The sequence below is a fragment of the Lissotriton vulgaris genome, chromosome 2_1 (genome assembly GCF_964263255.1).
Source record: "Lissotriton vulgaris chromosome 2_1, aLisVul1.2, whole genome shotgun sequence".
Classification (NCBI taxonomy): Eukaryota; Metazoa; Chordata; class Amphibia; order Caudata; family Salamandridae; genus Lissotriton; species Lissotriton vulgaris.
Genome location: NC_141687.1, coordinates 344,825,487 through 344,839,623, shown reverse-complemented (window position 1 = coordinate 344,839,623; position 14,137 = coordinate 344,825,487). Strand labels below are relative to the sequence as shown.

The following is a 14,137-nucleotide window of genomic DNA, read 5'->3' as shown; positions in this document are numbered from 1 at the left end:
TCATTTATATCCACCTAGCCTATTGCACCTTTCACTTTTTCTACTCACTCTCACACTGCTTTTTCATTAGCCACACCAACACTGTAAAAAAAATGTTGTGGTTTCTGATGGGAATTTTTCCCTATGCCCTTGAGTCTTAACTCAAATACTATCACACTTAGTTCACTTTGTTGGTTCCCACTAAGTTGTCTGTACGGTGTTGGGGCTACGTCCAAAGTTGAGTGGTTTCTTCGACCTTTAGGTACTCTTTTGTGTATTGAGAAAATATATAAGCCACCACTAGAACTGTGTGGTCTGTTGTTCAACGTCCCTCTTCTTTTCAGAGGGATTCGTGAAACTAATGTGCAATAAAGTCACATGCGCTCTCCAAGCTCTTGTACCATCTTGTGGCGCCCAGTTGTTAGTCCTGGTGCCTCTTCCGAATAAGATCTCAGGTGAGAGTCAGAATGCACTCTTATTAGGCATGTTAACTACACCTAGGCCACATCGTATGATGCGATGGGGACAACTGCTGGGGTAACCCATCTTGGAATCCGCCTGGTCTAGACTTTGGTGAGATATTCCATGGTTCAACAACTCAATGAGCCTAAGAGAAGTGCATAATAAATGTTTGTATGATTGGTACTTATACCCTACCAAATTAAATAAAACATTTCCCCGGTCGTCAGAGCTATGCTGGTGGGGCTTCGGAATGTTAGGCGACTTTAAGCACATCTGGTGGATTGCCCGACCATCCGTTCCTTTTAGGCCAAAATCCTCACCCAGATAAAAGTCATCTTGGAATACCCGACAACCCTGGCTCTGTGCTGGTGGGGTTGCGAAAACAAACTTTTAAATACCAGACGAGCGGAGACAGATCAGTGATGTGGCAATGCCTGGGAGCTGCAATAATGGCAGTGACATGGAAGCGTAAAGCAGCACCCTCGTTGACCCAGTAGATTGTGGTGTGCAGTCATGATGGAACAAATAACTGACATAATGGCAGACTCCTACAAAAACTTTGAATATGTCTGGGGTCCGTTGGTTCGTTATATTTCCATGGGCCAGCCTCTGTGTGCATGTCCCACCCGGACAAGGACTTTACACCTCTTTCAATTTTGAAATTAGTATATTCCTTGGGAGTGGATTAGAGAGGGAGTCTTGGCTTTTCCTGTCATTCTACTCTTCTTTGGCCCCCGAGGGGAGGTGAAGAGCTGATATTCTAATACCTAGATTTCGAAGCTCCCTTGTACCAATGGATACGTTTCTGGGATTTCAAGGGGGGAGGGTGTAGGGGTATTTTGTGTTCTTTGTTTATACGGTGGGCCTTAAAGGTGAAGATGTAAAAGGGACAGCTCTCACGATGTATGAACTGTACCTCACATAAGCTATGTACTTTTATGGGAGACTGTTCCATGGGTATAACTGTACTGAAGGCCTACCTGGAAACTAATAAAAACTATTTTGATTAAAAAAAACAAGGTGAAAAAGATTATACATATATATATATATAAATATATATATATATATATGCAAAAAATAAGCAGAGAACTCTGGGTTGTTCTCAAGTTTAGGAGGAAAGCAGCTCCTGTGTAGAGCACTATCAACACTAACGACGCTCTATATCTGCTCACCTCAAATGTCTGCTTTTCCATCAAAGTCTTTAAGCATAGGATTAGCACAGTGCCATCCACGCTGAGATAGAAAGTGACAAAGTCTCTTGCCATTTTTACAACAATGTATTTCAGCATAGGACTAACACAGTGCTGTCCATGCCAAGCAGTAAAATGACAAAAGTCAATTACCACTCCAGGCACAGCAATACAGCCTTGAATTGGTAAAACACCTACCAAGTCAACCTGAAATTAGTAAATCAACCACTGACACAGTATGCTTAAAGACTTTGATAGAAAACCAGACATTTTAGGTGAGCAGATCTAGAATGTTGCTGGTGTTGAGAGTGCTCTATACAGGAGCTGCTTTCCGACTAAACTTGAGAACTACTCAGAGTTCTTTGCTTCTTTTTTGCATAATTTATGCCACTCTATGCCTGAAAGGGTATTGTTTTGATATATATGTATATTTTTTTTTAACATACATTTCTGGGCGTTCTGATGCAAACTGTGATTTGACAAATAAAATTAAATATTACAAAACAAGCATTGACATAGTCATGTCTATTGACTTTGCCACTGCTTGTTTCATTTAAAGGTTTGGACAAAAATTGCACTTGGAATTATGGCCTGTCCATAATCAGCAGCAACTGATGTGGTAAACCAGCTATTGGTTGGTCTCTGTCCCTTGAGCTATGTCATTTCTCCACTCTATTCTACATCTTCCTTTAAGCCATGATCTTCACCGTGTTGCTTTCTCTAGAGACTTAACGAGCAGACTTGCTCTCTCTGCTCGTTATTTCTTCCTTCTCATTTGTACGAGTTCTCTTGGTCAGGAGGGGGGGGGAGTGGGAAATGGGTGTTTAAACCACGCCCACGTGGAACGTTGCTGAATGCTCTCTTTCCCAGGGATGGTTCCCTGGTTTGTTATTGACGCTGGTCTCGCCTGGGAGCGGAAATCTCGCGAGATCGAGGAGCTGATGCTCGCGCTTGGCTTTGGCAGTTTTGTACTGAAAGAGTGAGGCGGCGGCGCGCGGACAGGGCCGGGCAGAGACACAGGGGCCGCGCCCGCGAGCACGACAGGGGCGGTAGACCCTGTACAAGGAGACCGGAGAGCCTGAGCCCTGGAGGCTCCATGACAAGGGGCCCACAGAAGCAGTTTAAGGGAGACGGACTGGAATCGACATCATTAGGATACCCAGTACAAGTATATATCAGCGGGGGCCCGGTGGAGCCCGTGTGGGCAACGGGGCCCCCTGCGCGGGCACCTGGCCACGGAGACCCGGCTTTCCTAACCCAACGGAAGTGAGAGAAGACGGGGACCTCAAGAGGAAAACAAAATCGTGCCTGCGAGCCCGGCGCTGGGCCTGATCGGTGAGGTGGCGGGGAGGTCAGTGGATTGGGAGGGTAGACATGAGAGAAAGGGGGTGGGGGTGCATGAGAGGCCTGATGCCAAGACCGGGATAAGAATCTCGGGAACGTTGTTTGATGAGGTCTTTGAGTGGCAACGGGAGGGCTGGGCGGCTATGGAAAGGCCTGAGAGAGATGGTGAATCAAGGATTTACATGGGTTCGATGGAGAGAGAAGATGCGGGTTTGGTGAGATTAAGAACATGTGTAAGATGGGCCACTGGAAGTAATATGGGTCTGCCCAAGGAGAGATGTGTTGCTTTGAGGGGTGGGGCCTCAGAGAGACTGGGTGGCTGACAGAGATCTTTGAGCTATAGAGTTGTGGGTCTGAGATAGCGCTCACTGGGAAGGAGGTTTGGCCTGATCACTGGGGAGGGTAAAGGCAGACGCGAGGGGCCTGTGAGAAATGTTGGCCGATACGAAGAAAGGGGGCTCATTGAGCTAATGGGGACACTGAACGATACGTTGTGTCTGGGGAGTTGGGTTAAGATGGATGTAGAGAACGTCAAGGGACAAACAGCCTGCACGTTTTGCCTCAAGTGCCCCCACATACGTATTGGTGGGTCAGAGCAGTTCTTGCTAATTGGAGTCAGGTGGAAGTATATGTAAGTTCCTGGACTGTTTTTGCTTAACATTTTGGATGGTGGTTGCAGCGAACAGTCTTGTCTGTAAGAATTGTTAAAATATGTTCTGTTGTGCCACATTGTCTGTTAATGGTATAATAGGTCCTTGGAAAAGGGGTGGGTGGGGTGTCCTTAAATATCAGTGAGGGTTTAGGTGGGCACCTCTACTTGTAAGCACTGGAATGATGCATTTGGAGACTGTATGACGCCTGGAGTGAGGTATCCCTGTCAGTTAGCATTGGTGCGATACTTCAGATTGAGCCACTGTCTTCTAAGGGTTGGTGAGAGACTATAAGTAGACACCCCTTACTGTAATGATGGAAAGGTTGCAGGGGTGTTGTCCTTTTTAAAGGTAGACATTTCTGCTTGCGAGGGGCAGGAGGCACACCCTCAGCTTTAAAATGTGTTGGTATGGAACACGCAACATCCCAGCCTGTTACGAGCAGTGGACTGAATAGTAGTAATAAAATATTATTATTATTTACCCATACAGATAAGATATACAGATACAAATCTTGGTCCATTTGACTTAAAGCAATAGGACAAATCCCTTTTAAAAGCCGCTGTCTGCAATAAGTATGAACCCCTTAATCATTCAGAGTCAGCACATTGCCTTCTTTTTCAGTAAGTAAACTGAAACAGGAGACCGGCCTTGAGGTAATGATGGGTTTTAACAGTTGCTTAGGCTTAGAGTGGCATACCTTCAAAAACTGGGGTGAAAATGTAGCTTGCCCCCAACCCAGTAACTAATAACATTAACATAATGTTTTGAGTTAGCATGAGCAGCGTCTGAATTATGAGGGACATATTTCGTAGGTAGAGTACCAATCTTTACCTAAAGATGCAGAACTCTGGCCATCACTGGTTCTACATCATCCATATACTTTTTAAATTAAGGTACCTATTTGCAGGTTACAAAAAGCCTTAGATAATGACCTATTTGCAGGTTACAAAAAGCCTTAGATAATCTCCCTTTGCAGGAATCAAAAGACATACACTACTGATGCCATATTTTATATGCAGATTTAAACTTGTATGTCTTTCCTAAAGTAATAGACTCAAAAAATGCCAGAGATCTAACAGCCTGAATAGATCAGACATTCCAAAGCCAACCAAGTGAAAGGCAATCAGTGAGGCATAAAACACTGCATAACGCCTTCGTGTAATGACCCAATCTTCTGTCCCATCCCCCCCACCTTACTCATTACAAGAGAGGTCTTGGCTTTGCAAGTGAGGAGATATTCATCATCCTGAGGTCAGTTAATAAAGGTAACTTTAGGGTGCTGGAGAGTGGTCTCATCAGACATTTAAAGAAACTCCTCAGAAAGTGATATATCTGGACATAATAGCCCCATAATTTGGCTTCTTATGGTGCCATCTTTACTAATTTGTAGACCTCAAAAGGCTGATGAGCTCAGGTGACCTCCATTTTCCCTTTCAACGGAGTACAATTGTGCCTGCTTGCTGTGCAAGGAGTTTACTAGATCTTGTTGTTTCGTCCATTTTGCCACATGTTGTATCTAAACTCAAATTTTTGTGCCTGCTGGAGAGAAATTATCTAGCCGGAGATTGTTCTTGGAAACTTTATGTAGGATACACATCGTTAGCTTAGTTAAAAACTTGCCAAATTATCTTGTAGGTTCTGTAAACCACTCACTACCAGTAGAAAACAGTAAGGCATGGTAGACAAACAAAAGTATTGCAACCTTTAATCCTAATATTTGGGTTTTGTTTGTTTGTGCGTGCTTAAACTTCCTCCATCAAATGATTTATATTTAAAGAGAAGGACAGAGGTGCTAGTGAACATCCATGACGGATACCTTTGTTCACTTAGAAAGGTTTACTAGTTACTTCTGCTCGTCTTCAGCATACCATGGTACAATTCACGGTATGAAGTTAACCAAAACTTGCAGGAGGCCAGGTGAAAAACCGTGGAAATACCCACAGACGATGTCTAGGAACGTTGTAAAAAGCAGACTGAAGATCCACAAACGCAACATAAAGTGGTTCCTTCCTAACCACTAAATATTTGTGTAAAGAATCTAAAACCTAAACACCTAATTGATCATACTGGTTATTTTGCAAAACCTGTCTGGTAGTATGAAAGAATCTTGTTATTCTCATCCCAAGTTTCCAACATAGACAGGAGTGCAGAGGAAGACGTACATCAGTATATTATCTAGAAGACTTATCAGGTTCTTTGACTTGACTTATCAGGCAGTAATCTATCGCCCTTAATGTTTCTTACAGTGAAGAGTAGCATCCGACTATGAGGATTCGAGGAAGGCTAGAGACGGACATTAGCAAGAAAGGGGGCGCAGATATGTATTCCTAGGCATTTGGAGGATGCAATTTGACACCTTGGTTTATGATACTCTTCCCTGCCCAAAGAAATATACCCCCAAAGCCTTCAAGAATCTCTTCGTGGGATACCTCATTTTCATTGTTTTTTTATATAAATTTCAATAAACTAAACATCCTATTTCGTGTCAAAATATTATAGTAATACCACTGTACAAGAAAGATACCTGGAATTAACTGAATTCGAACAGACTAATTAGGCTCAACAAAATAGATTGGTAGCAATTTTCAAATTCATTCTCAATACGTTTAAAGATGTGGTAGAGGAGCAAAATGCACTGAATGTAATTCAGGGGAGCTTCCAACGGAGGATTGTCTATTATCATCAATCGTTTGTGTTTTTCCCCCTATCCTGCACGGATCTTGCATGCTAAGGAAAATGTCATTGTATGTAGTGTTCTTGGATTTCGCCTCAGCCTTCGATCTGCAGAGTTGCGTACACTTATTTCATTTTCTCACTTTACATGAGCATTCTAAACAAGGAGGTTTTGATTGCTTCCCAAGTTCTTCCAGCATAGAGTATGTCCTGTTCCAGCATTACTCTACATCAATGATTTTGTATGCCCGAACCCCAAAAGGGCTTCAAGCCCAGTTAAAAGCAGAGGAACATTATTGCGATTCAAATGCCTTAAAAGATGAAAAAAATCTTGAATTTGGGTATATAATAACCCTGTCGAATAGTTTGTGGTAATACATTAACTGTTATGTCTAAAAATTCGAAGCATAATGTAATGCTATCTTTTAATCAGCCTGTGAGCATGGAAACAGATTTTCCCTTGCAAATTAACTGTGGTTTAGGCTAAAGTGGGAGCCAGATAGCCTTTTGCACTTCTCCTCGCTCAGCGCCCTGACAGCTGACGCGGGCGGGTGACTTTTGGTAAAGTAGAAACGCCATTGGCCGTTTGAAGGGCACGCCCCCCTGCCAATAGCAACACTCCTCTATTTTCTTTTCCCATAAAAGATGTGTCCTTACAGGAAACGCAGCGGACGAGCGCGACGAAGGCGCGCCGAAGGCTCGCCAAAGGCGAGCCCGTCTGCGCCCGTCTGCGACAGGCCGGGACCAGGGGCCACAACCCCTGTCTCTCCAACTACCGATAGACCAGGCAAATCCGTGCTGGTATACTCTCGTGGAGAGCTGCTCAATCTTAATACTTCCATACCATCCTATCATTCCCATTGTGCCATAGTCGGACCCTCCAACACCATGGGCCCCTTTAGCTGTCGGAACTGTAGATGGAATTGTAACCACACGGAGTCTCCTACATCTGAAGACACCCCTACTCAGGATTACTCATGTATTTATGTCAATGCAAGGTCCCTCCCCAAACACTCTATTGAAATATGGGATATGCTACAGGATATCAAACCTGACTTTGCTTTTATCACGGAGACTTGGCTCGGTGAGCACAATACCCCGGATATTACTGCAGCTCTACCAAATGGGTACAAAATTATTAATCTAAATCGATCAATAAAGAGGGGTGGTGGGGTGGCCATGATATTTAAAGACAGCTTTTCATGTCGTCAAGAAACAGTCACACAACTAGGTAAACATGAAGTTCTAATTATCTCCATCTCTATCAATACTCAGGTGATCCTCGGAGGTGCGATCATTTATAATCCCCCCAATAGTACAATTGACTTTAGCACCCAACTCCTGGAACAAATTCTTCCACTTTGTCTCAATCATAAAAACATTATAGTCCTTGGTGACTTTAATGTTCATTTCGATCTACCTGATAACCCCCTAACTAAACGCCTCGCTACAGACATGGAAATTATGCAACTGACGCAGAAAATAGTTCGCCCCACACACAGAGCGGGGCACATGTTAGATCTTATATTTACTAACATAACGAATACTAACATTACAAATATAACACCTTTGACATGGAAGGATCATTATAGGATAGATTTGACATTAAACCTACCTATAAAAACTAAAAGACTGTTAGTTCAGCCGACTAACTCTACTAAATGTTGGAGTAAGTTCTCTATGGAAAAATTTAAAGAAGAGTTTTCTTATAATCTCAACTCTGAAATTGCATGTGAAGAAGAAATTTGTCAATTGCTTGGCAACATAGAGAAAGCACTGGACCATTGCTCACGAACCCGCGCAATTGATCGATCTAGACGGAAAATCTCTGAGAAATGGTATGGTCCAGACCTAAAAATTGAAAAAAGAAAATGTACTACACTAGAACACAAATGGAGAGTAAGTAGAAACCCCGAAGACAGAGCCACTTACAAACATCAACTGAAAATATACCATACTGCCATACGTAAAGCAAAGAAAGACTATTTTTCTCAAAAAATACTAGAGAATAAAAACTCGTCCAAGGAGCTTTTCAAAATAGTAAAAGACTTTGTAATCCCCCTAGTCTCACATCTAACTTGACGTCTTCACAAGAAAATTGCTCAAAAATTAGTGACTTTTTCAGTGAAAACATTGATAAAATATATGCTTCTTTTACAAATAACAGCCAGGCCTCTGTGGAGTATCAGACTGACTCCACTCTGCAAGCCAGCTGCTTTACTTTTGGCCCTTTTTCCGAAGACGAGGTTACCAAAGCCATGTCAGAAATCAAATCAGGCTCGCCATGGGATGTTTTTCCACACTATATTTTTTCTCAATTAACTCCTATAATTGGCCCAGCAGTCACAAAAGTTCTTAATCGTCCCTGGAGCAAGCTGTATTCCCAGAAGTTTGGAAAAATTCAGCTGTAATCCCATTACTAAAAAAAGCTGGTGCGGATATAAACGACCCAGCCAATTATCGTCCCATTTCACAGCTTCCATTTCTGTCTAAGGTTTTAGAAAGATTGTTAACAAAACAACTGTCAAGTTTCCTGGAAACCAATAACCTACTAGACGTCTCCCAAACTGGTTTTAAATCAAATAACAGCACTGAGACAACGCTCTTGGCTGTGATGGACGATATCCGTATGCAGGTTGATAAAGGCAAAACGGTCGCCCTGATACTACTTGATTTATCAGCGGCGTTTGATACCGTGTCCCACAAACTGCTAATACACATGCTAGCCGCAAAAGGAATACAAGGTAAAGCCCTGAATTGGCTGGAGTCTTTTCTATCAAATAGATCCCAGTCCATCTATTTAGGCAACTTTACCTCTACTCCTCGAAAGATCAAATATGGGGTGCCCCAAGGAGCAACATTGAGCCCAACACTGTTCAATGTATATGTTTCCTCATTGGCGTCGATTGGCAAGAAATGGGGCATAAATATCTGCTGTTACGCTGACGATACTCAGCTGATGGTAACCCTAAATGGTGCAAATGACGCCAAAAGTAGACTGCAAATCTGCTTGTCAGAGCTATCCAATTGGATGCATGGCCACTATTTGAAACTAAATGCTGACAAGTCAGAAATCCTCCTTTTCGGTGGAGCAAAACAGCTTTGGGATAACTCTTGGTGGCCAAATACCTTAGGCACTCCACCTAACCCAACATCGTCTGCTAGAAACTTGGGAATCCAGATGGACACTACTCTATCGATGAAACGCCATGTCGCCACAATATGTGTCAAAGGATTTGCCATACTAAAAATGTTGAAACAGGTCTTCCCCTGGATTCCACCGGAATGCAGACCGATTCTAGTCCAGTCGCTACTAGTTAGCAGACTGGACTATGGTAATTCGCTATTTGTTGGTATGTCGAACTATTTATTTTCAAAACTACAATTGGTCCAGAATGCTGCAGCTAAGGCTGTTTGCAACAAAAGAAAGTATGATTCAGCCACCAACTGCTTGAGAGCCTTACACTGGCTGCCTATGAGACAAAGAGCCTCGTTCAAAATGTTATGCATTGCCCATAAAACTTTACACAATACTGGCCCTTATATTCTGCGGAATAGAATTAAGTTCTATGCTCCAGCGCGGAACTTACGTTCACAAGCCTCAGCCAAAGCAGCCACCACACGGATCAAGTTATCCAGGATCGGCGGACGCGCTTTTTCGCACATTGCGGCCAAATGTTGGAATGATCTGCCCATCAACCTCCGACTTACGGACTGCTACCCCATCTTTAAGAAAAAATTAAAAACTGCATTATTCCCTATATCAGAATAATCAGTGGTCTCTGGTGAATTGCCATGGTTTACTGCTCAATATTGCAGCGCCGTGATATCCCGGTTGGATGAATGTTGCGCTTTATAAGTAACAATAACAACAACAATAGCATGTGAGACTGAACTGTTCGGCCTCATAGATGAAATGTGTCCCTTTGAGGGAAGGTTGTGAGAAATATTGCTCCAGTTACCAAAAGAATTCCAACTATTTTGTCTATAAAATACTTTTATTTGGATTTAAGTAGATTCTACCAATACAACAAAAGTGAGACAATAACATCTGGTCATCATTTGCAGTGTTATGGCGGTTTAATCAGTTTATTTATTAGCAACATGGGTAGTGTTCAGTCCTTTGTCATTTACAATATCTGGGATTCTGTATAGAAGTATTCCCACTATGAACCGCAAATCTTTTTGTGTTTATGGGGGCCAGCCATTCTTTTCATATCCGTCCACACATCTTACCTATTCTGTCTGCAGTTCAGTTATGAATCCTCAATGCTTGGGTGAGTCCTACTTGGCTAGGAGAAAGCCCAGATAAATCAGCATTTTAGCTTCTCAGGCAAGATCTGGATCAGTAACATGGCCGGGTAAGGTCACTTTGGGGTCCAGTTCAATACTGCAAACACTATACTTTTTTTTAATATAACTCTTTTTATTGATTGCACGACTTGAATGACAGCATCCTATATACAGTTATGTACAATTATACGGAAATTAGGGTTCCCATGCCACCTCTAATTTTTCTCGTAACTGCGTATCTTTCCAAAGACATCGCGCCGCAGGTCCCTCCGATATCTAGTACAGTGTATCATTGGTTATCACCAATTGCGTGCCACTCCGATGGTAGGGTACAGATATTTTCTCTGAATTTGTTCTATTCTCCCCACACCTGCTCCCATTTGCTGGGACATCCTCTATTTACATATACTGCTTTTTCGGCCACCATGGCCCAGTCCATGTCATTGCGCCATTTTGCATACGTTGGTGCCTCCTGTGCTCCCCAGTGTTTGTCGGTTACGTTTTGCTATTGTTATGCCCAGTGTCGCCCAATCTTGTGACTTATGATTGATGTCGGTGGCCTCCCATATGTTCAAGAGACATCGCTTAGGTTCCGGTGGCACTGGAGCCCCACTGGCCTGTGTTATGTCCATAACAGTTTCCCAGTATGTTTTGATAATTGGGCACTTCCACATCGTATGGAAGAATGTACCTATGTCCCCACATTGTCTCAAGCAGAATTGAGTTTCTGCCCTCCCCATCTTGGTCAGCACCTTCCTAGTTAAATGTCCTGTGGAGGACCTTGAGTTGGACCAGACGCAGCCTTGAGGATATGGCCACCTGCCGCAGGGACTCCACGCCTCCTGCTAATCCGTATTGTCTAGGTCTCCAATGTTTGCTTACCGTTTCCCACAGAGACTTTGTGTACCATCTGCCTGGTTATTAATTATTTTCCGGTACGTTAGCGATATAACTTTATCAATTCATTCCGTACAAACCCTATACTTTTGACAGTGGTCAATAATTTCCTTCCAGTATTTTTGGGTTATTGGGTGCCTCCAGGATGTATGAAAGAAGTCTCCCACAGAATAAGAGCATCACAGGTAGAATTCTATGCATGCTCTATGGACGTTTAGGTGTATTATTAATCTGACTAATCAAACTTTAAAACTGTCTGTGATTTGCGGCGGTCATACTCGGAGGATAGATCTGTGAACAATTTATACGATCACTGTCCTATTTGTCATCAAGCCTAGAAATAACTGGTTAAATCCTGGGTAAGCAAACCATCAGCTCCAATACTGGGGAAAAGCAGCGTGCACCAAAAATGTTTCTTTGGTTACCTTAAGCGCCCACTAGATTCTCTCAAGCGCCAAAATTGGAGTACCTTTGCCATGCAGGGGTGGAGTTTCACAGCGGCCTTGCATCCTTACAGCATATTAAGCAAACAAGTTTCCTAAAACAAGTTATGTTCTAGTTGAAATGGTGGGTCCTTTTTATATCCAAATAGCTCGTCATTCACTATAATAAGGTTCACGGCCCAGTAATAGAATTGGACATCGTCCATCTCCGTTCTGCCATTATATTTGTATTTTATTAACAACAACTAAGGAGTGACTAAGTGCAAACTAATAAAGAATATTTAAAAAAATCTTTTTTGTGTCTTTTTCTATACATATATATATATCCCTCTCTTACTATCCCCCCCCCCCCAAGAACAAAGAAACCCCTTAAAGAAAAATATTCCTAAGGGGAACCAATGTCCCTGTGTGATTTCCAGAAGGAAAGGAAAATCTATCTTTTTTGTAAAAGGCCCCTCACTCACCACTAGTTGGTGACATGCTTCATCATTGGGTCCCCGCTGGGGTGGCCGAATGCCCCCCCCAGTGTGCTACAATGCCTGATTTACAGCGGAGCGGGATGTGGTGAGTGCAACAGTGCCCAAATTAAGGTGCGAGTGTAATTCGTCAGGACCGGGGAGACAGCAGCCCAGAGTGCAGGTACAATGCGGGGAGTCGCGAGTGCTTAAATAGACACCGCGTGAAGGCATCCCGCGCTGTCTCGACCCACGGGAAGACTCTTTTGCTCTCGTAACGTTTTTTGTGCCCCTGCAAATCGCAGTGAGCTACCGCGGCTACTAACCGTGAATAACACTAAATGGTCTAAACTTCAAAATAATTTTTCACATTTAGAGCCTCACGGGAGGGTGCGCCTTAGTGAGCGTACACCACCGGAGGACATAATTTAGGTCCTGACGAATGCTGAGCGAATTTGCAGTTGTAGCAGCAGAAACATGTTGGCCAGTTGTTTGTTTTAAAGGACACAGGTTTCCTAAGACAGAACCTAGCTGTCCGCCACTTTGTTTTTAACCTAATACAGGTTGGCCGGTATTAAAGATTTTTGTATAGGCAACAACCTTGTGTTTTTTAATTTTGCACCCACAGTTACACTCGCACCTTAATTTGGGCACTGTTGCACTCGCCACATCCCGCTACGCTGTAAATCAGGCGTTGTAGCACGTTGGGGGGCATTCGGCCACACCAGCGGGGACCCAATGATGAAGCATGTCACCAACTAGTGGTGAGTGAGGGTCCTTTTACAAAAAAGATAAGATTTTCTTTTCCTTCTGGAAATCACACAGGGACATTGGTTCCCCTTAGGAATATCTTTCTTTAAGGGGTTTCTTTGTTCTTGAGGGGGATAGTAAGATATATATATATATGCAATATATTGACTGGGGTACAGGAGTGCCTGCTCATGCCCTTTCTCTCTAGTTATTTGATTTGTATTTGTATTGACAGCATTTATTCAACTTTACCGTTCAAACCCCTCCCCTTCACAGGAAGGAGTGCACAATGTCTTATTCTTTAAGAACGTCTCAGATATCTCATGGGCAGTTTTGTAGTGTGTATATTATCTGTGGCAGGGTCACCATCTTGGCCACTTGTCTGGAAATTGAGAGCCAGAAGGATTTCTGACTATTGCCTTGGAGCTTGTAGTATTCTATAGCTCCATTCACAACTGATGTAGAATAGCACATTTTAAAATAAGCAATGAAACATTCAACCTTATTTACAAATCGGTTGTTAAGAAGGATTGAAAAGAGCATTCGGACGTAAGCTGCCAGTTAAAATACTTGCCTGCTTGGGAAAAAAAGACCGCTTGGAAAATGAAATCAAGTCAACTAGGCCTTGAGATTGGTGATATGGATCACATTTCAAGACACCCAATACCAATAGCTCTGTATACCATGGAAAATATGTGGCCTAACTTCAGGACAACAGATTGATGATTCCAGGTGGGTTTTATGCAGGGGATTTAATGGAGTTGTTCGATGTCCCAGAAATTATTCAGCTCTACCTCTTAAGGCTAATGAATCCAGCAGAGCAAAGATTATTGACATTAAATGGGGGCGGGTCACTCCTGATTGGAATTCTATTTTGAAAGAAAAGGTTGGTTTCAAGAAATGTTTGTAAATGTGACCTGAAGGTATATTTCTCCCATTTTGTGCTGAGTTATCTGCTTCCTTCAGAAGTAAAAGAAAAGACAAGCCCTTGAAGCAGA

At 42.9% G+C, this 14,137-nt stretch overlaps 1 protein-coding gene across 2 annotated transcripts in view; it reads left to right on the top strand.

The window, feature by feature from the left end:
• Positions 1-2,483: 2,483 nt before the first annotated feature.
• TAOK1 (TAO kinase 1) overlaps positions 2,484-14,137 on the top strand; it is a 1,246,355-nt gene continuing 1,234,701 nt past the window's right edge. Inside the window, exon 1 of one of the 2 annotated variants that reach the window (XM_086955103.1) lies at positions 2,484-2,966. The gene's annotated coding sequence lies outside the window, so the exon portion shown is untranslated. Of the gene's footprint in view, positions 2,983-14,137 lie in introns of both variants that reach the window. The other variant, XM_086955104.1, reaches the window with a different exon arrangement.